This window comes from Oryzias latipes, chromosome 10 (genome assembly GCF_002234675.1).
Source record: "Oryzias latipes chromosome 10, ASM223467v1".
NCBI classification, from domain to species: domain Eukaryota; kingdom Metazoa; phylum Chordata; class Actinopteri; order Beloniformes; family Adrianichthyidae; genus Oryzias; species Oryzias latipes.
Window position 1 is genome coordinate 15466495 of NC_019868.2, and position 23144 is coordinate 15489638.

General features: G+C 37.6%; 2 long non-coding RNA genes across 2 annotated transcripts in view; both read left to right on the forward strand.

The window, feature by feature from the left end:
• The first annotated feature begins 10191 nt into the window (after positions 1-10191).
• On the forward strand, positions 10192-11285 carry LOC110015752. The gene is made up of 3 exons (XR_002290995.2): positions 10192-10414; positions 10717-11123; positions 11246-11285. It is a non-coding gene; the product is annotated as an uncharacterized LOC110015752 (long non-coding RNA).
• LOC110015753 overlaps positions 11275-23144 on the forward strand; it is a 29541-nt gene continuing 17671 nt past the window's right edge. The window contains exons 1-2 of the long non-coding RNA XR_002290996.1: positions 11275-11312; positions 16060-16170. This is a non-coding gene — a long non-coding RNA (uncharacterized LOC110015753). The remainder of the gene's footprint in view (positions 11313-16059; positions 16171-23144) is intronic.

Here is a 23144-nt window from a genome sequence, read left to right on the forward strand (position 1 = left end):
TCTTTCATAAAACATCAACCTTTTTACACTCTTCCCAGCCCCGTTAAGCTAAAGTCATACTTATATTAGTAAAAGTAAACATTTTCATGTGTATTAATAATAAATAATAATAGCTACATATGCATGTATTAATGAATGAATGTGTGAATGAATAAATGAATGAATGAAATAAAAATAAAAGTTAGAAGTAGATAGTAGGGATGTAACGATTAATTGACTCCATCGATGAAATCATTTATGTTCCTATGATCCAATCACACCTATCTGTCTGAGGCAATTTTTTAATTGGCGCAGATCGACCTATACCAATATAAAATCATCTTAAAGTTAAATAAATTGATTAAAATCGATCCCAAAAAATACTGAGGACCAAAACCGGAGTTTGAACAAAGTCCAGTTGATTGATGATTAATGTCTCAATCCAAATGGTTATGTCTATGTTTATGAATCCCTCTCTGCTGCTGGAAAGAGAGCTGACACTTAACATTAACAATATGTTTAAACAGACATCATCCAATACATCTTGTTGCATTGATATCTACTTGTGAGAAGGAGTGAAAAGGAAATATCTAAACTAATGGAAAAAAATTTGTGTGTGTAAGGACACATACGGCAAGGATTAAGTATTCCTAAAATAGTAAAATTGCTTTTAACATTTCAACCAATTATGGGCTGTCTCACATTTCTGTTTTACGTGTTAAGAGTACTTTAAAAAAATCTGCGGTTGAAAAATAAGCAGGAAGACAACAAGAAGATAAAATGATGAGACACAGTACATTTTATGCTCCACATAAAGAGGATTTCTAAATATGCTTTCAAAATCAATACATTTCTCAGACTTTTAGATTACATGGACTAAATCAAAGGACTTAATCAATAAGCTGTCCTCCAGTGTTTGGGATCAGGTGGCTGTTTAAACAGACTCCTTCAGGCGTATAATTGGACTGACCAGACAGTAAAAAAAACACGTTCAACCTTGAGTTTACTAGTTGCAGCATCTGGAATGTCTTTACAAAAACACACACGCCCATGCATGTACACACGTATAAATGATTGTTACTGAAAGCAAAATGTCTGTCTCTGTTTCTGAATTCAAATGGAAAGAAAAAGGCCCAAGTACATTTATTATTGCAGTTTAACTTCTTGTAATGTTTATGTTGTTATACACTAAACGCAAGGAATGGCTTTTTTTCTCCGTTTTCTTCCTTGTCATTCCTTGTCAAGAGTTGACCTTGTGCAGTTTTATGAGAGTGTTACAACAAACTACAAAGGGACATGACGAGATAAAATATGGGAGACTGCAGATCATAAATATCAAGGTCCAGGTGTCACTGCAGTTCTCAACTGAAAGGTAAAGCGCTTCTAAACCAGCACATCTTTCTTGAGGATCTCATTTTGAGATATATGTTTATATCAAATATTTGTCTAATAATGGTGTGTGTATAATCTGTAGTTGCTCCTATTTCTCCTGGCACAAAATCTATTCAGTGAAAGTACAGTATACTAACTGTTTATCTGGCAATGGTAAACCAGAGCACATGCTCAATTAACCACATGTTCAATTCACTAAAATAAAGATACTATAGGAAAAGATAAGGAATTTCAAGCAGTTAAGATTTTCCCACCACAATCTGCACTAGTCCCATCAACATGTCTGAATCTCAGTGAGAGTTTCCTCTTCTATTTGAGAGACCAGGCAAGGTTAACCAGCAGTACATTTGGCTATATAAAAAGGTTTGATTGACTTAACAATGAACTCTGAGCAGTGTTCTGACCAGTGGGTTCATCCTGACAAGTGAGTCCTCTAGTTCAACTAATTAACTTTTTCCACCCCACCACTTTCACTCACATACCTTTTTTTTACATCAAGAATTTTGTAAAACATGCTCAAACATCTTGAAAAGATTTATTAATCAGTTTCTCTGACAAAAGCTGAACTGTTTCTAAAGAAAGAACATTTTTGGGAGGGACCTGGTTAAAGACAAGATGGCGACTGACATCATCGACCAGAAGTGGAAATTATACAATTACCCTAACCAAAATTGTGCAGAATTGTATAAAAATCTTTTATCAAAGCTAAAAATGGGGAGAAAAAAACTGTTAAGATTGCCAGTTAGAATAATTATCTTATTTTTATCCAATGAGCAATTGACTTTCGGTTTTGGTCGAGGACTTCCAGAAGTGGAGGCTGATGTCTGCAGCCAGGTCCTCTTAGAGTGTTTTGTTGATGAAGGCATTGCTGTGATGAAGAAGCACTTCAGAGCTGCAGATATGGTTTAACTTCTGGTGATGGTGTGATTCCTGAGCAGCGTGTCCAGAATCACAAGTGGTTTCCTTAAACAGGTTACCTTTTTAAAGTCTTATACACACCGTGAAAACTATAGAAAACACAAACAAAACACTTAATTCTTACAAAAAAGCAAAAATAAAACATAAATAAATCAATAAAACAACTGGATAATAAACATTCACACTCACAATAAAAATACTAACATAAAATAAACATACTTTGCTGGCTGTAAGCGGGCAAAAAGGGATAAGAACTTTTTCTTTCTTTAGCTTCTTTTCTTGATTGATTCTGAAATTTCTCTTTGGATCTTACTTCCTCATGCTCATTTTTCTGTCTTCTACTTCTCTCCTTTCTAACCTAACTTAACTACAGCAGTAAAATAACCTTAAAACCCTTCTAAAAAAAGACACATTAACCTGAGCTAGTGGCTCAGGTGGTTGAGCAGGTTGTCCAATGATCGAAGGATTGGCAGCTTGATCCCCAGTCAACCGCCGCTTTGTCCTCTGGCAAGACACCCCGCCCTCCCTCACCCCAGCATTGCCCCACTGGTGTGTGAATGCACATGAGTGCTCCTGGTGATGGTCAGGGCAGCTGTGGCGACATTCGCAGCTTACCATCACCAAGTATGAAGGAGAAGTGAATGAATAATGCACACATTGTAAGCGCTTTGAACGTCTGGAAAGGCACAGATAAATTCAATCAATTGTTATTATTATCAAAAGAAAATGTGTCAGTAACAAGGGCATTATGGCCGGTATTTAATTTATAAAATACAAATGACTAAAAATCAGTCTGAACATTTACATTTTTTAGCCTTTTGAAAAGTAACACTTCATGTCATTGGGGACATCTAAAAGAAATCACACATTGAAAGATTTCATTCAGTGGACAAGCCTTTTTCATTGGTTTTTCAAACATGTTCGATATGTTCCCCCTTTTGGTTATGTTTATGCAGAGAACTGCTACACAACTGCCTTATTGACTGGAATTCAAAATAAAACAATTAAAACTGTTCTAGCCAGTGACTGTTTTGTCGAAAAACCATCAAAAATCATGTGTTTTTTGTTTGTCGGCCCCTTTAACCGTTTAACACCAGAGCTTTAGTTCCATTGTTTACACTCTTTCAACTACCATAACTCAAACTGTTTATGCAATAAAAATTATTCTAGCATGTTCTCAAGTGGAGACAAGCAACATTGCACAGATATTTACACTTTACAGTAGTGAGGTGCTCACCCTATGGATGTAAATCACGGAGAGACGTGGCTTGCGCTGGTGGAAAGCTAATAAAAAATGTTGCAGAATAATCTGATTCCCGTTGAACGCGTCCAGTTATGGAAGGTTAAAGAGCATGTGTTATTTAGGTGATGCCGGCGACATTTCCGTCATTTTAACATGGGTTAACCAGCCGTTCATCACCCATTTGCATTTAGGCCAAAGCTCCAGTGACTCCTGGCTTCCTGTGCACGACATCTGGGATTTACAAGAAGCTTTTGCCTCATTCTGCTCCCTGACTACAGGGAACATCACATGGACACACACACACAACACAGCGTTCTCAAATGTATGCTATTCTTTTAGAGTGAGAAGAATGTAATGGACTTTATCTTCCTAAAACAGTCTTCTTGACTTATTGGCCCTTTCCTTCTCTCCTGCATTGTTTCACTTTTCACCTGCAGCATTCATTTGTATCACTTTCATCTTACTGATAATATGCATGAGAGAGTGATGCAGCATTAAAGAAAGCTTCTTTCTGCCCTTGTTTTGTTATTCAAAATTCCTAATAAAAACCGGTCCACTCAGCACTTATAGTATAAACCCTTTGACTGATTATTTTCTTTGCACTTTCCAATTATACAAAAAAATATTCTTCAGTGTTTGTTTGTTTTTTTTCAAGATGATGCCGAGTTAAGTGGAGTGAAGATGAAATTGTACATTTCAGATTAGCAACATAAGGTGTGAAGAGGTTAATATTCACTCTGTGTTTTTGGTTTATTTGGGTTGTTTTTTTGTTTACTTCAAGCAATCAAAACAAAAACAAGACAAATACAACAGGTTTATGCATATGCATAAACTCAATAGCTTATTTATTAAGTACATTTTGCTAGTATGGGTTGGACCCTCTTTTACCATCATAACTGCCCTAATGCCTCAGCTGATTAGAAATGTGCATTAACGAGCAGTTGGACAGGTGTGTCTCTTAAAGCGGCCAGTGCATAGATATTTTAAACCTAATTAAGTTATGGAGTTATAGTTTATAAGAAATAAAAAGGAAACACTTCAACAGCAAATATAAAGCCTGAGGATCAAAAGTACAAGTTGCCAAAGAAAAATTTTAATGCTTAAAACTGTTAGCGTTTGTTATAACTTGTGCTTTAGTTTCTCCTTTATTGTTCTAGCTCTTTTCTTCATTTTGTTTTTTTCTGATATTACAGTAAACATAAGTATCTTCATTTACTAAAAAACTTCAGGAGAGACAAAAATAAACAACAGCATGACAGAAACTCTTGAAGTAACGCTCAAATGCAGTGTTTAAGGATTGTGTTCCAACTACTCCAAAGTGACAAACCTCACTGGAGAGTCAAGTTTTTCTTATGTGCCTCTCAAAAGTAGCTTCATGGTTAACCGGGGAATAAATTCTACCCTGAGCAGTTTGGAAAACCCTCCAAAAAGGTTGGAGAATCATCCATAAGGAAAAGAGCCGAGACCTTTTTGTAATTTCATTTTTCAGGTAATACCAGACAGTATGTGTCTTTGTAACTAAGTATTATCGGCCACTGAAGTAGCCAATTGAGGAATCAAAGTAAAATTTACTGGTGGAGAGTAATTTCCCTCTTTGAGCCAAATCAATAAAAACTTCACCAAGTATTCTGGTTGATAACAACTGAGAAGATTCTTGTTATTTTCAAGGTTCAATAAAGCTTTGTTTTCGAATCAAAGGAAACACCTATTTTGGGGGGTATTTTTTGCCCCTTCCTTACTGAAGATGACAGAAGATGCAGAAGTGGTAAAACTTTTATTTTTGAGATCCAACACTGGCACAAATCTTGACGAGACAGACAAACAAGATTAGTTTTTAAAATTGTTGAGTACATTATGCATTTCAAACTTTTTTAAGAACTTGATTTGTTAGTTACGTGCTTGTGCCTCTGTCCCACACGAAGCCTGATAAGATAATAGAGGTAAAAAACAGAAAAGCACAAAGTCACAAGCACTTGTTTTGATTGCATGATGTCTTAAACTTATCTATTCAACTTATCTATCCCTACTGCCCCTGTGGTCATTCTGGCCTTGCCTGAACAGACGTATGTCTTCAGTGTCATTTATGTGTTATCCATGCACATTTGTGGAATTTTTCCACAAATGTATTATTAAAAAAAAGAAAAAAGAAAAGAAAAGTTTTTTACAGAAATGTTATTGCATTTAATTGCCTTTTTTTGTAATTCTTTTTTAATTAATAATAAATGATTTATGCAGATTAAACGCACGCAACTGCAGTCAGTTCAAACTGACAGCTAATTAGTGGTGTAAGTGTGAGTGACTTTCAGTAATGATTCCAGACTATAAACTACTGAATCTTTGGTGTTTTGCCCTTTTTTTAGAGCAAGCATGGTCAACTGTAATAGTGGAAAACCATCAATAGTTTGGAGGCTTATATATTCCAATCAAAATCAAATAAATGAAAAGACAAAAAACGAACAAACACAAAACTGCAGAGAGTGAACATTTTTTCCCCCAAATGTCTGGTTTCTTTCATCTTGTAAATGGCAAAACAACACAAATGCCCTTATACAACTGACATTTTAATGATTGCAAAGCAGCTGCTTGTACCTGAAAAGCTGCAACCGTGCCTTCAAGGAAGTCTGTTGCTTGAACAGACTTCCTTTTGAGTATTGTGCAATTTTCTGGGCTAAATCTTGGGTAATTACAATAATTGTTTTTGTGATTACTGCTTGAGTGTGATGAGCTCCCTGCGTGCTGCAACTTTCTGACCATCAACAGGAAACTGTCGTATTGGGCAGTAGAGAATGAAATAGGTCAAGCATTTGGTCCTGCCACTCACAATAGTCCTCTTCTGACATATGACCTTCTTTGTAAGGCTGAGTGAAAGTGATTTTTTTTTTTGTCCTGGTGCTGGTCTGATCATTCCTGTGATAATGGTGTTGCAGCTGCAAAGATAAGCACTTTATCTCACATCAGTTTCTCCCAAAAGCTCCCCGTCTTTATATCAGATCAAATACTTCACCCTCTCTGTCTTTGTAGGCCTTGGACACCTCCCAGAGAAAGGATTACAGACAGTATATCAAAGTTGATGTCCGTGTCATTGTTAGATCTGTTGAAGTATGTATATTGTAATCAACTTGAAACCAAATCATTATCACTTCTAAATTTAGAATTTTAATTTTTTGCTTTTTCAGAGGAGCTGTGGTTCATAGCAGCATCCCCTACAATGGGGGGAATGGCACCCTAAAGAGTTTCACATGTTTCTGAAAGTGTGCAAAACATTTTTAACCTTTTTGACACGTGCTCAAAGAATTTTTGCACCCACATATCATTTTTACACAGGATACACTGGCATTGCAAAAGAACACAATTGTTCTGCTCTTGCCTTTTTTTGACTTTTACAAAAGCACACATTTTGTTTGCAGATATAAATGTTATTTGAATGCAAATTCTATTTGGGTCTTTTTTGTGGGGAGTTTGCATGTTCTCCCTGTGCATGTTTGGCTTTTCTTTGGCTTCCTTCCCATCATCCCAAAACAGGATGTTTCATGTGTCGTTTGGTGAATCCAAATTGCCCCTTTGGAGTAAGTGGGTCTGTCCCTGTAAGCTTTCCTGCAAAGCTGTTCAGGGTGGACCCTAATATCTAAGATGGGCAATCAGCAATCCAGCAATGTCATGGTCCTTTAGAGTGAAGCTGGTATGGATAGCTTAAAGGGTGGCTTCTCAAAGCATTGTGCTTTTTTTTTTTAAACTATCAAATTGCTGGTGACATTCCCAGCCTTTTTCACTGTTTTTATTGTTTTCTTAAACATGAAGGGGCAGGAGCTGAATTACAGTGTTTTAGAGTGAAATTGACACTGAAGAGGTAAAAATCTTCCATGGAACCTTCTAATGTAAACTGCATGATTGCAGAGGACTTTCAAACCAATATGAACATCATTTATTAGTTATGGTTCCCATAAATGTGGATTTTACTTTTTATTTCTTTCAAGAGTCCAGATTCTAGGGAAATCAGACAATCAGAAAATCCGTCCATAAATCATCTTAAATAAATGAACATCCTTCAGCACAAACTGTATTGTCTGCACACATATTTAGCTATGACTTAACCCTTGTGCTATCCTAGGCACTTTAACGTTGGAAGTTGGGTCATCTAGACCCACTAGACAGTGCGCTGAACCTTTTTTCTTCAATGATTTGTGATCTTCACTGGTGTCCATGGATTACAAGAAATCTTTCCAGCTTTGTCCACCTTTGTCATGGTAGGGAGAACACGTCAATGTAAGGGTGGGGTCATCTAAGATGCCACAAGGGTTACTACAGCCAGATGACAAAACACGTGACCTATAGATGTGCGCTGGCCAATGATCCATCAGGATTTGTAGAATAAACTGGCCACAATGGGCCAAAGGCGAAAATACTTCTAGTGTTGGTCACTGTGAGGGCAGAACCCATTGCCCCACAGTTTAGTTAAGTTCATTTCTCTGTTGAATAAACCCTTTCATTTTATTTCACACATTACATAACAAAATTAACTTAATGACTTGTGCACACATTTAGTTTATTTTGTATTGTTTTGAGTAATTCTATTCTTTTGAGTTCTATCTGAGGCCTAATGCTGGGGACAGGGGAAGGGGCTGGGCAAATCCCTGATGATGTGGCAGTGGGAGGAGCTGAAGAAGTTCCTGATGACGTGGAAAGGCAGGAGCATGGACAACTTCCTGAACAGTTCCATCTGGAGAAGATGTAGGGGGAAGACAAAGTTTATTCTTATGCTGGACTATTGTTTGTATTTTTTTGGATATGTTAAACTTGTTTTGAAGTATAAGTTCATTTTCTTGCTTAAAGCGTTAAATTACTAGTAATTTACTACTTTAGTTACTATTCAGGTTTTGAATGTTTTGTATTTGTAGTTCCCTCCCTATTGTGTCATTGGTCTGATCAGCCTGTATAAAATCTCCCTTATGTTTCCTGTTGGTGGGTCGGTTTTGGTTCAGTTGGTTTTAGCTTTTGTTATTGATTCTCTCAGTTACATTTTTGTTTTGTTGATGCCATTTTAATTTAGGCCCATGCAATTTTTGTGTTCGGTAGAATAAAACCCCCGATTTGTAGATCGTTTTGTCATGTGGCTTAATCTCTGCCGAGCGGACCCGTACAGTCCCCAAAACATTAAGATAGTTGAATCAGAAACCTAATTCAGATGAAATATTCTGTATTTAGTCAGTTGTGTATTGCTTAAAATTACTGAACAGTTAGCCAGAGGCTAACGTAGAATTTCTAGGTTTCTGTTGTGCTTTTATCATGTAAAGGAAGATATAAACCGGAAATCAGTTGTTAAAACATAAAGCCAGAGATTTTTTATGTGGATTGAAATTTCTTAGTCATGGTGCTAGAATGGTAATAATGTAATCCATTGATATGCTAGAATGAATTAATAAAGTTTGTCTAATGATTTTTGCTTTTTGTTTACAGCTTTAAGCCTCTCCTGCTGGTGCTTTAAAAATAAAATGAACTGAATTCAGTGTTTTTATTATGAAGAAATACTTTCAACTTTTCTTTTCTGTTGCACATGATATCATAAATTCTCGTAGTGCACATTTCAAGCATGGGAGATATTGGCTGATATCCTATTTTTCATTCTAAGCTATATGTGATACACACACAATGCAGATTATATCTTACAAACATGGTCTCAAGCCTGAAATTGAAGGTGGGTTAAGGGTGGAAGATTTTCAGTGCCCCACGAGTTGGATGTGAGAAAAGGAATTCCGGAATGCGCTGGAGGAAATGTTGGAACTAAGGGGATTTGAACAGACGGTGTGGAGGTGAAGGAAACAGAGTTGAGGATATGTTAGATTGGCATAATCTGTGGGAGTGGGCATGAAAAGAAATGGATGCAGGGAACAAATTACTAAAAGATATAGGAGCATAGGGATGCATACAAGAGTTGAACGGCGTGCGTTCTGTTACCGGTATATTCAGTGAAGAATTTGCAGTTTGAGAAAGAAACAAGACTGTTAGCTAGTGTCAGTAAGAGGAGAAGCGGAAACAAAAGATGCACTGACAGGTGAGTGTCAGGAGCGGGTTTGTGAGTAAACCAAAGAAGCCAAAGCGAAAGGAAAAGTTAGGCCTTAGTCACATGCACCTGTTGATCTGTACAGGTGCTGCAGTTTTTTGGGCTGTCTGGGCCTAAGACGAGTCGTAGACAAGTGTGGCTGCATCTAAAGTTGCATACACACCAGGCATGTTATGCTTGTTCAAGAGGGCACTGAACAGGTGTTTCTGAACACGCTTTAGAATATGGTGTTCACACAGATCTCTTGCTAATAGCACATGTATTTACAGTTGGAAGAGGCTCGGTGCGAAATGTCAAAGCAGTGCAAATCTTGCGAATCTTGCACCAGGCTTTTCCATTCACAGCTCTAGGATTGGTTTAAATTTCAGCCCGCAGACAAAAATCTGTCTGGTGTAACTGTGTCTCGCCTATGTAACCCAGGTAGTGTGACCCCACTCTGAGGTTTATATAGTACTTAGAGGTAGTAGCCTGCTGTTGTGGGTTATTTTGTTTAGAACAGAAAAAAAAATGTTTTTTCCTAACAAAATTAATGTTAACAAATGTTATATAAGAGTGGTCATCTTAACTGGCCACCATCGTTGTTGGAATTGCATTTTTGGCGTGCGGATTTTTAGCTCAGAGTGATCATCTTACTCCTACTGAGATCTTTGTGTGATTGTGTTTTTTGCAACACCGTGTGCAGAGTCACAGAGGAAGAAACGGAACGTGGGAGTGAATAACCGAATTGATATTGGAGTTTCAAGAAAGAAAAACCTCGAAAGACTTAGATTTATGCTGGCGCTGCCCTGAACATTTTTTTTTTACTTCGCACAACGGATATCCTTGTGAGTTATTGCAGCTTTTCAAATCGCTGTTAGCATGCTAAAGAGAGTTGGAGCCTGCACAAGATTACGTTAAAACCAGTTGGGATAACTTTTATTACTTTTTATAAGAATTTGTCGGTTGTTTTATCTTCAGTCACATTGTCAATTATAACCTGGTTAATGCAGTTGATAAATGTGAAAGACCATTGTATGTTGTTGCTGTGCTGTGAAAAGGAAAAAAAGGAAAAACTTTTTGAACTGTTTTATTTAAATTTTTAATGAATAAGAGTTTAAAATGAATAATATTTCTGCACGTTGTGCAGGCTGTTTTTTTTTCATTTGTGATATTCCAGAGGAGTTTTCCGTCATCTGCCATCTTCTGTTCCCGGTACTTCACGCCTCCATCTTGGTTCTTTCCCCTTCTCGAGTGAAAAGAAAAGGTCCCATCCATCATCCCCTTACACCCAAACCGACTCCGTGAACTACATTCCTGGACATTAGAGGGCGGTAGGGATGTTGAGTGCACTCTGTCATGATCGGGCGAAAGTTCAGAGTGACCCAAATGCTGAAATTCGGAAGGAGACTCAGACAACGAGGTAAGTTTAGGAGATTTAATGGGGAGGTAAATGAGTGATGATTCTTTCCAGGCGGAGGCGCGGCTACTGGCTGGAGGTTTCTTGCAGCGGACTTCCAAGGGTGAATACACGGGAGACCAGAGGACAGCGACCAGGTGAGTATCCGGAGAGATTTTTGAGGTAGAGCGAAAAGCACAATGAGTAGGCAAAACGTGGCAATGAGCATGAGCATGAGCATGAGCATGAGCATGAGATAAGACCAGGCTATGCACCATAGGAGGAACAACGAACTGGCGTCGAGTGAAGGTCCAGAAGCTCCTTATGAAGGCTGCAGAGATGATGAGGTGAGTGGGAACAGCTGGTCGCGTCCAGAGCAGAGCAGGCGGGGGAGGGGCTGACAGAGGCACCATGACACACTCATTTGAGGTTTTTTTTTTTTTTTTTTGGAGCTCCAAATTACAATTTTCCCAGAGATTTCAGTGGTTTTTTTTATTACTTATTTTTTGGTTTGTTTCTGAAGTGGAAAAAAAGTAAAGAAAAAATTTGTCTTCACCCAACCTGGAGTAAACATTTCCCCTCTACCACAGTGGACAGCCACCGCCTTTGGAACAGTAGGAGCAAAAAGAGGGTTACACCTACTTCACCCTTACTAACTCTTGCATGTTTAAGTTTTTGCCCTGACCTGTCACCTGCACCATGCCCATAGTAAAAGATATGCATTAACATTTTTGTTCTATGGGCTCCCCAGGTTGTCTACGATCTTAAAATTTAATCCGGGCTACCTGCAGACACCCCGTATCCACGTGGAAGGGCAGTTGTTACTAAGGCATTTACTAATAGGTGTAAAGACCAGTGATGGTGGTGCTGATGTACTAAGAAACTGGTAACTGAGTTGCAAATGCAAAAATTTTTGTTTGTTGTATCTACAGTTTAGTAAATAAGATTACATGCAAGTATATCCGTGACAATTCAGACTCTATGGCATACAAAGTAAGAGTGCAGACAGACTGAAACAAACACACTTCAGGAACCTCAGACAGACTCTTTTAAAAGCCTTTTTCATTCCAGTTTCTTTGTGTGTAGAGTTTCAACAAAAGAAAAAAAGAAAATAGATCCTTCAATGCCAACTATGTATAATCCTACACGAGGGTTACCAGGTAAAAACACTGTCGGTAGGATTAGACACAAAAGAGACCAGATGATTAATCGAACCAAAACATTTTGCCTGCAGTGCTGAGCGCTTCACCATGCATAGTATTAAAAAGCCATTGATGCAGCAGGCAGTTATGTTCTGTTGAGCTCATTTATAATCAGCATGGCTTATCAGGTCCAGCAGTTCAACAAGAATTTAGAGACAGGCTACAATGATTTTTTCACCTGATTATCTCCCCTTCCCAGACTGCTGATTTGTCCCACTGAGATGAGACAAATCACAGAGAATTACCCTCCAATTACACTCTACAAGCTGGCTGGAATTTCTTCATGTTTCATCCTCAATTAGCAGTACAAGCAAATGTTTGAAGTTAAATACTGATTAGTGTTGCTTTCGGAAAACGATTCCCCCCTTACCCCCCGCCTACGCAGCAACCATCTAAAACACGAAGCTTTAATAGATTTTTTTTAACATAATCACAGTCAAAATAGTGCACGATCAAAGGGTGCCTTAAATTATTTTAGATATTTATCTCAGTTCCATGCTCGTTGCGCAACAAACAGGGATGTGTTAATCAGAGCTTAGTCATGCTGAGCCATGTGTGACAAACAAGCAGTGAAGTCAGGCTGGCACAGCCTGGTGAACTTGTTTATGGCAACTGGACATGAACCCATGCTAATTATGCAAATCTTTATTTATTTATATTCCTTCCAACCTGTCCCACACAAATTTAAGATATCTACGTGCTATGCACCATATCAGTGTCTTAGACCAGAATGGAAGGTCCTCATTTGCAATTTAGAGAAGAATTAAGCCCCAAGACTGTAGGTATGGTCGTCTTGAAATTGAGTCACTGCATCTTAAAGTCTTCTTTATAAAACGTTTCACCACTCATCCAAGTGGCTTCATCAGTCAGAGTGGCACTGTGTTCAAGCCCCATCTATCCTCAAGGGGTGGTCACCCACATTTCTGCAATAGGATGGCTCATTAAGGGGACAAAAAAGAGAAAGCACAGTAAAAAGCCCCTCTTCCTGTAATCCAGGGGTGTCAAACTCATTTTCACTGAGGGCCACATCAGCATAGTGGCCGTCCCCAAAGGGCCAGATATAACTTATACATGTAACCAAATAACGAAAAATAAACGTAACTACTCCTTAATGTTAAATAACTCATTATTTAGTTATTATGAAGTGACAATTCCAGTTGCATGGAAAACATATGTTTGCTTGTTACTCTAGCATAAATCCTTTTACATTTGATTTTGTCAGGTTAGATTACAAGGACAGTGTTTAAGTCCTAATGTATAGTTGCCCAATCCGATATTCCCCCTAGAAATGAATAAAAACACACCAATTTTTATTTTTACTTTAAGAGATTAAAAGCTTGTAGGCTCTCGCGGGCCACAGAAAATGACATGGAGGGCCACATTTGGCCCCCGGGCCTTGACTTTGACACATGTGCTGTAATCCCTCCTGGCACCATTACATGATTGTTGGGTTAGTCGTGCTGGAGTTTTGAAGGTATGGTTAATTACAGAGAACATACTGTATGTATAGCTCTTATTGTTGTCTTTTAAACATTTTTCCTTGTTGAGAGGCGCAAAGACAAAATAAGTAAAGACAAACGTTTTGCAATGAAAACGAAATCTCACTGATACAAAACAGTGATGCACACTCACCTGCAACTATTAGGCAAACCTTACTAGAACCAGGTTGGACCCTCTTTTGCCTTCAGTACTGCCTTAAACCGTGGCATAGATTCAATAAGGTACTGAAAACATTCCTCTGAGATAATTTCGGCTTTATGACATGGCGCCTTATCCTGCTGGAAGAAGCCATCAGAAGATGCATGAGCATATGTAAACCAGCTCTTTTGCCAGCTATTTCTGAATTGACAAAGCCTTTTGGATAAGAGGTGAAACGTCTTCAACTTTCAAAACCAAGTCCAGATGACAACCTTTAAACCTAATAATGGGGAAAAAAGGTAAATGAAGTGCCTTTGACCTTTCATGATTGTCGGGATAGTCTCAGGTTTTCAGAAACTGCTGATCTACCAGGATTTTCACTCAAACCATCTCTTGGGTTTACAGATAATACTCAGAAAAAAGAGAAAATGTCCAGTGAGCAGCAGTTCTGTGGAAAAAAAATCCTTGTTAAAGCCAGAGGTCAGAAGAGAATGGCCAGACTAGTTCCAGCTGATTGAAAGGCAACATTCATTGAAATAACCACTGGTTGCAACCAATGTCTGCAGAAGAACATCTCTGAACGCACAACACATCCAACCTTTGGGCAGATGGTCCACAGCAGCAAAAGACCACACCGGTGCCGCTCCTGACAGCTAAGAACAGTAAACTGAAGCTACCGTTCACCCAGACTCAACACATTCAGATGTTGGGGTCAGTATTTGGCACCAGCAACAAGAAAGCATGGATCCATCCTGCCTTATATCAACGGTTCAGGCTGGTGGTGGTGGTGTAGTGGTGTGGAAGATATTTCTTGGCACACTTAGGCCCCTTAGTACCAACTGAGCATCCTTACAAATACACAGCCTACTCGAGTATGGTTGACCATGTCCATCCCTTTATGACCACAGTAGGGGAGGAGTCAGACCTGAAACTAGATAGTATTGTCTACGTAGATTACAAGGTATCGGGTCGTTAAGAGTCCTTTGTCCTCAGCTGGGGTTGGGGCGACAGTAGCTACCCTCCCCAACCTGGACATCTCTTTCAGCTGTTAATGACCTAGGAGGGTAGTCTAAGTAAATAATACAATCCAGTTTCAGGTCTGACTCCTCCCCCATGAGCACATATAAACCAGCTCTTTTACCAGCTATTTTAGAATTGACAAAACCTTTTGGATAAGAGGTGAAACGTCTTCAACTTTAAAAACCAAGTCCAGATGACAACTTACTTCTATGATGGAATCTACCTGGATGAATGAGAGTCTTCATAGACTTTTTTTCCCCATTCTAATGCTTAGTTTGATCTGGAGCCGATCATCTTAATCATGTCTACATGCCTAAGTGCATTAAGTTGCTGCGATGTGATTGGCTGATCATAAATTTGCGTTAACAAGCAGTTGGATAGGTACGCTTAGTGGAGTGATAGGTGAGTGTAGGTATACAACTGTTTAAAAATATTCCAAAAAAGTGCTTCATCTGAAAGTTTATCATCATTTTGCTTCATAGGCTTCATGTAGTGTGTTTCAATACTTTTTTTTAATCTGTTAGAACACAATAAAAACCAACATTTATTTGCATTGACCATTTTAAATTAAGTAAAAGCCTTTTGTTCCATATTTTAGCAGGTCATTTATCTGTGAACCCCCCACCCCCCACCCCAACTTCCATTTTTTGACAGCTTGAATATATATAGTTCCCTAGGACCACTTGAATGTAATTTGGCAGTATATGCCTCTTTGGCAAATTCCTCAACAGTCGTTCCAGGGCTCACTCCGCATTTTGCGCATAGCAGTAGATTTGCACAACAACATTCTCAAGTGGAAATTCAAAACTGGTGCTTTGTTATTTGAAGAAGCTGCCAGGTACACGCTTGTGGAAAGGAATTGCTTCATCACTCCCACCGGATACAAATCATTACCCACAGCTAAAGGGGCCTAATTCATCAAAGGGGCTCAGCTGGATTACACCTTGTGAAAAAGCTTTCTCCCCATTGAGAAGCCACACAATAACTCAGTCAGTCTCCGGTAATGTTTTTCAGAGGCGCTCCATTGTGCTGTTTCTTTTTTCCCCTCCTTCCTTGCATTGGGTCTGAGTGTTTCTTGCATTAGTCTTATTTTCTACAAAATGTATAGAACTGGACTTCCAGAAGTCTAAACGAGATAAGTGGGAAAAAAACAAAAACAAATCCCTTTCTCAGGGCTGTGTCAGAACAAAAATTGTATTTTTTTTTCTGTCTTCCTTCTTTGGCCTTTTCATAGTGACCCCCCAGCAGCATAAAAGCCACCTCTAGTGTCCTCACTTAAAGTGCGGTGCACTTCAGCGAAGTGGAGCATCACCCTGAGACTCCTGATGGTCAAAGCATGCTACAGGTAAGACGCGTGGCAAGAAAACACAGGAGGCTAACAACGCTCAGCAAGAAGTGTGCTTTCATTTATGGTACAGTTAAACATAGACCTCTGACACAGTTGAGTCGTCTGCACAGTGATGATTTAACACAGTTGATGCCTGCAAGCAGGGTTCAGTATGGATAAATTTCAGGAGAAGAATAAAGACAAGCATGGCATCATAGTTGTGCAGACCTGAGAGTAAAGCTTTAATCACATCTGCCCTTACGGGAGGATATGAGCTGTCCACGGGTGAAGAATTGGCAAACCTGTACAGGCTCCACAGGCGGCGCCTTGCTTGCACCCTGACTGTTAGAAATTAGACCAGGGGTGTCCACACTTTTTTGGCATGTGAGCTACTTTTGAGACGACAATGTCTTAAACGTCAACCTCTCTCTCTCTCTCTATACATATAGTAGTACATGTAGTATTTTGAGACTATAATACCGTTTAATAAACATAGTATTATGAACTGTTAGTAACAAACATTGTTTATGTACTGATAATTCAAAAACTACTTAGTAAGAGTACCGGTACACAAACATTTGTGAGGAGATCTTTGTATTTACAGATGAGGTGTTTTATTACAAAAACAGAAAGCAGCGACTATTGTATTTCCTGCTCTGCTGCAAACCGTGCAATGGGGGGAGCATGGCATTTCCAAAGGGCTGCTTGCTCCGTGGGCAGCACTCGAGAGGCGCATGCTCCAGGAAACACTGCTGCCTTAGTGGGCTTGGATCCATCGGGATGAAACTGCGGAGGAACGTTGGGCAATCCGGGCCTCAATAAACACTCCAGTGGGGCGGAGTGGTCTTATGCCGGGGACTTGACATGTCGTGGGGCAGGTAGCAACTTTGTGATGACAGACAGAATTTGCGCTCATTGTATTTAAACACGCATGTGCAGTGACGTATGTATCAGAGGATGTTGTCTATTTCGTTTCGCCTAATCGTCTTGTAATCTGGTGCATTTTATATATATTTTTTTTACTGACAATGTATTTTAGACAGCTTTGCAACTTGTGGTCTGAAAAACATTGTGTATGTTTTGTTTCTGCTTTTATTGAGTCTTTTGTAGTCTTTTTTTACTTTTTATGATCAATCCAGATTTATGAAAATGGTGATTTTCAGATTATTGTACAAAGTATCTGTAAATTGCAAAAATAACATGTTTAAAAGTTATCAGAACAGAATTTATCAACATAAAACAAAACTTCTTAATTTATTGACGGAAAAGGAATATATTTTATTGTGAGTTACTGACCAGTGAAAGTTCATTTTTAAAAACGATTTCAAAGATCATCAGATCATGACTACCTGGAAGTAATGTAAGTTCAGACCATGTTACCCAGCATGGATAGTCTATTTTCTTTGATTTTGTTTTTCCTCATACACTTGGCCTTAATTCTTCAGTGCAGCCTTCAAAACCTAGCTGCTTGAACATGGCCTTTTTCCAGAAGTGAGGCCCAATTCACAAGTCAAGGAAACTATAAACCCTTGAGCTTTTTCTTTCACAACCAAACTCTTAATCTCATCCAGTACATTCAACTTCATATCAAATAAATTCATTGCACTCGATTTAAGACACAGTCAATGAACAGTCATTTAATTGGGTAGAAATGACTAGTTTTTAAGAATTGTATTTTTTAAAATGAAAATTTTACTTTCTACAGTACTGAAAAGAAAATGTAAAAAAAACTAATCTAGTAATAATACAAGAAGTAGATGCTAAATTTCATTTAAAACCATTAAAGCAATGTGTAAAATAAATAAATAAAATGAATAAAGACAAAACATTTATTTAGTGTTCTCTTTAAACAAATTTAACCCCTTGATGTCTGAAATTTTTTAACGAAAAATGTCAATTATGCTTTTGCTTTCATGTAGATGGCAAATTTCGAGAATTTTGAAGTCGAGGTGGTTTGTTGCATATTTGCACCAATAGGCATCACGGGGTTAAGTCTATCTTGTGTTTGAAAACAAATAAGTTACTAATTACAGCCAAGAAAGAAAGACATTTAGAGGAAATGAGAGGGAAAAAAAGGATCCGAAATTGATAAGTAGTCCTCAATTTTAAAAACAAACTCTCAGAGTCATGCAATAAATAACACAAGTAAAAAGAAAAGAAAGAAAAGCAATTTTACAAGAAAACTGTTCAAAAGACCTGTAGTTTTAAAGGCAAAAAGAATTATTACGAAGTGGTTAATGCCAAAGCTGAACATCAAAAAGCCTTAAAGTTCTAAATAAACAGCTGATAAACAATATTAAAGTAAAAGCTCAGTTTCATGTTATGGGGGATGAAAACAAAAGGAAATTACAACTTCAGAGACTGCATTACATTAAGGAAAAAACAAAATAGATTGATCAAGTGAACTTGGAAAAGCTGAAAACAGTCAGAATAAATAAAAATGCTGACTCAAAGTCTATGCAAGAGGAACAAAAAAGAGAGTGAAGTGTGAGATTTTAAAGAAGCGCTGCATATTAAAATGTAATGAAAGAAGAAAATGCATTAGAACAGAAAAGGATGTAAAGCAAGGCCAAACTGTTCTACTTCTTCAGATAAAAGCTTGTTACTCAAAGGAAACACTATAGAGAAGACCCTAAATGAGCTTGATGGGGACTTGAGAAGTCTGTCAAAGAATCAGACAGACTAGAGTATCTGAAAATGGCAACCGAGGCATGGAAAGACAACTATTGCACTTAATGGATCTTGTTTTACAAAACCTGCACAAGTTCCAGAGCTGAAAAGAGAAAGAATAGATCAGAAGAGACAACTTGATCAGCTGGAGTTGGAATAAAATAAATTTGTTTAAAAGGCAGATGAGACTTCTTCAACTGATGGAGATGGACGATCCAAATTATTTAGATTTCAAAAAAGCAATATTGGGGATTTTAATAAAAAAATAAAAGCATCACCCTGCAAAACAGCAATTGTCGCTTCCTCATAACTCCACTTAAAAAAAAAACACTTATCACAGAAGTGTAACAAAAAACCAACCACAGCTCTCAGTAATAAGACAAAAAAATCTGAAATGTAAATGTATCAGAAAAACAGGGGAAGTGGAAACTGAAATGTAGCAAAACGAAAGCCAACAAACATCAACTTCTTCCTTTAAAAGTGAAAGCAAATAGGAAAAATGTTGTGCTACATTGTGGGCAGCTGTGATGTAGAGGTAGAGCGTTCAACCTCTAATCAGAAGGTCGTCGATGTGGTTCCAACCTTTTGCTATGTGTTAAAGTGTGAAGACAGTAAAGCCCCGCAGCTGCGTTTACATGGAAAAAATGAATCGTAAAGAGCGCCTGATCGGAGGAAAAATTTGTCACGTAAATACGCTGTTTGGAATACTCTGCCCCGATAAGAATCGTTCGGATCAAAATTTCTTTCTGATCGAGATATGTGGATTATGCAGATTGTTGATCCGATCGTTGTTCATGTAAACGGTTCATTCCAATCGTGTGTCCTAAATCCGGAAAATGCAGATTGTGTCAGGAATGATATCACAACTAAAACCAAGTATATCATAGTAATATAATACTTTATGAGAAATTTTATACCAAAAATATCTATACACATGTGCGTGTGTGTTGAAAACAAATGAAATGGTGTATTTGGAAAAATGTGAGATTAATACATTTCCTGTATTTCCACTCTTTGTTCAAAATTGGCATTCTTAATGGCACATCTGGACAAGAAAACAACAGCACAAAGTTACACGATCGATGTCACATTTGTTTTAAAAGTGTAACACTTCTTTGGCATATAACTATTCACTGCACTGTGACAATGTGAAAGAAGGGAGTGTTTGTTTTCTAAATCACAGATCATAGGATTAGAACTTTTGCTGCAACAATTTAAACTGAAACCAACCCTAAAAATAGCCCAATGCATCACCCTTATAGATTAGAACAGAGACTTTTTGCCTTTGAAATTTTTTTCCACATACATCGTGCCTTAAGGTATCCTTAATCGTGGATTGGTGAAACTGAAATAAAACAGAATACTTAATTTCTATCTTTTACAAACGACAATAACAATCAGCATAGTAATGGAAGCAGGGATTTTGTCTTAACATAGACATAACAGGGAATATTTCATGCATAGTTTTTTTTTTTAAACATAATGTGGCAAGGAGCCATCACTTAGGTCTTCATTTGAGCAGCTAAAATTCAATGTGTTGCTCATGAATTCATGGCCAGAACATGGTACACATTTAAAGTTTGAGCTTATATCTAACTCTGTCATACCCTTGTCACACCGAAGTTGTAAAAATTCTTCCAAATGACAGGAAAAAGAACATTCCTCTCACTTTGTTAACTGATGTCAACAAGTCAATACTTGAAATACACACCCATGTAACCAGAAGGGATGCACTCTATTTCAACACACTTAACATTGTTATATTTGAGCATATCTCCTTTTGTATTCTTTAAAAGCTTGCTGAAGGGGTGAAGGGCATATGGTTGAAAGAAATGGGAGCTACAAGCACGTTTATGTGACATGAAATCTTGATGATGGCCAGATATATACCTCAGATATTTTCTGAATACAATAGGAGAAGGTCAACCTGGAGGTAAATTTAATAGATCGGGGCCTGTACAGGCACACACACCCAGGCTGCAGCAGCCAGATTGTTCATTTGATGTGGCAAACTCACTGAGGAGCAATTCTGCAGAGGAGGTTGTTCAGAGTGAGAGATGCAATCCTCCTGCTCAGTTCTCATTCTTTCTTTTTATATCTCCTTTAAATCCTGTGCAGCCATTCATTTTCCCTCATGAATGACTCTCATTTAATCAAAACCTGTTAAGATTTTAGAATTTTTAGAGTCAACACAAGAGAAATATAAATATATTAAATGATGTGAGAATCATCACATACATGTTTTATGATGATATTTAAAAATGTAGTTATATTTTTTCAAAGAATTGACTTCAGATGTTTTTATTTTTATACTGAAAAGGTAAAATATGAAGTTCTGCAATTTCTATTAAAAGTAAAGGGGTAATGGTGTCAGGAGTTTTGAAAAACAAAAACGTTTTATCGTCTTCTGTTTATATTTCTTCAATGGGTACTCATGTCTCCAGTAAATCCACAGGGAACAGCATGTTGTTTAAGGCCATTTCAGCACCTGAGGATGGGAGTTTTATGTGTACCAACTAGTTTTCTTTGAGTCCATGGTTACCATGGTGTGTGCATTTAAATGTCCTACTTGAACTCAAAGGAAACTAGTTGGTACACATAAAACTCCCATCCTCAGGTGCTGAAATGGCCTTAAAACAAATCAATTCTACAGCAGTGCAGTTTTTTAGCGGTCCATTGTTAACCCTTTCCTGACAACACGTTGCTCTTTCCTTATTTAGGTTCAGCCTTCATTCTTTAGCTACATAGACCTACTAATATTTACACATTTTTATGACAGTAACATAAAAGTAGCCCCCTATCATCATTGCTGCATTGCTGGTGTCTTTCAAATAGACCTGAAAAATGTGAAATCATCTTTTCTGATCTTTAAATTACACAAAGCTTTTATTTTGTATCTGGTGTTTCATTGCAGCAGTTGGAAACAGAATTTTGGTCAAACAGGAATGAAAGACGGTTTTGGTTCTGAGCATTCTTACAGTCTTCATGACAGCTGCTAAAGGGAATAACTCCTGGATAATGACATCTTAATGCACTTGGCGGAGAAATGACAATCAAATTACAATGAGGCTCATTCAGTCATCAGTTACACGTGTTATTATTTTAAATATTTAAAAAAAAAACACCCAAATGAGTCTAATTAGGCATTAATATAATAACAATGACTAAATAGATAAAAAGAACTGACAGCCTTTGATTTGTTTCTGAATTTTGTTGGAAATATGCTTTAATCTTTTTGATTGAAATCTATAGTCATTGCAGTTGGCTACTGATTTCTAGAAGCCAGATGGTCTGAGTGACACCCATTCCGTTTTTTGTTGTTATTGCTTTTTTTGTAACATGCAAGTCGCATTCTGGTAACATCTGCTGCATCGGCTGGACTGGGTGTCCTGGGACCCTGAAGAGAGTTTTTCAGTTCTCTGTAGTTACCGGGTGATAGGCAGATATACGCCATTTGTTAGGAGTTCATTTGGTGCTTTCATGGTGAAGTTATGAAGTTGATGTTCTTAGCAAATGCAACAGCACAGTTTTGATCCAATAAATGACTGGATTTCACACTGTCTGCATCACACAGCTGCAAAGCTGTTGGATTCAAACAGGATTTGTGCTAAAAGGATGTTTCATTAACTTTACAAATTATGAGCACTGACACTACAGTCACATCAACACTAAATATGCACATTTCATAGTAAAAAAAATAGTTCACACAAATATGTCTTTCATATTGGATATTTATTATGTATTTTTGTTTACATTACAATGCCTTTTATGAATATCTGTCATGTTCTTCGAGTGTGCTGGATTCATGATGAATGCCTTTTTTTTTTAAACTCTTAATGAGAGCTCCCATGATGCATCTTTCCTAATGGAACATTTTGTCCTACCAAACAAATCTTCTGCAGTGAGCTGAATTCCACACACCAGCACTTCCTTTAAGTATCTCAGACTTCCCTCCTGTCATGCTTTTAGCTCTGTCACAACTGTTTTCCACAGATTTAAGACAAGCCTGATTTTTTTCTTTGTAGAATATTAGAGGTTGAGCTTTGAATTTTTTTTGTAAATGATGGTTAGTTCAGATATGTGACATCCATGACAGAACGTTTATATGTTCTATTAGGCATGCTATGTTTGTACAAACATGATTTAGATCTGATAGCAAACATCTAAGAAATATAAATTATTAGAATGCACAAATCTGAAGTTTAGAAGTTTTTATTCAATTTGTCTTATTTTAGGAAATTAAAAGTCCTCATGTCCAGTGAGGGGTTCTTTGCAATATTGCACCTGTTCACAGATCTTCTAATGATCTTTATATATGCTGT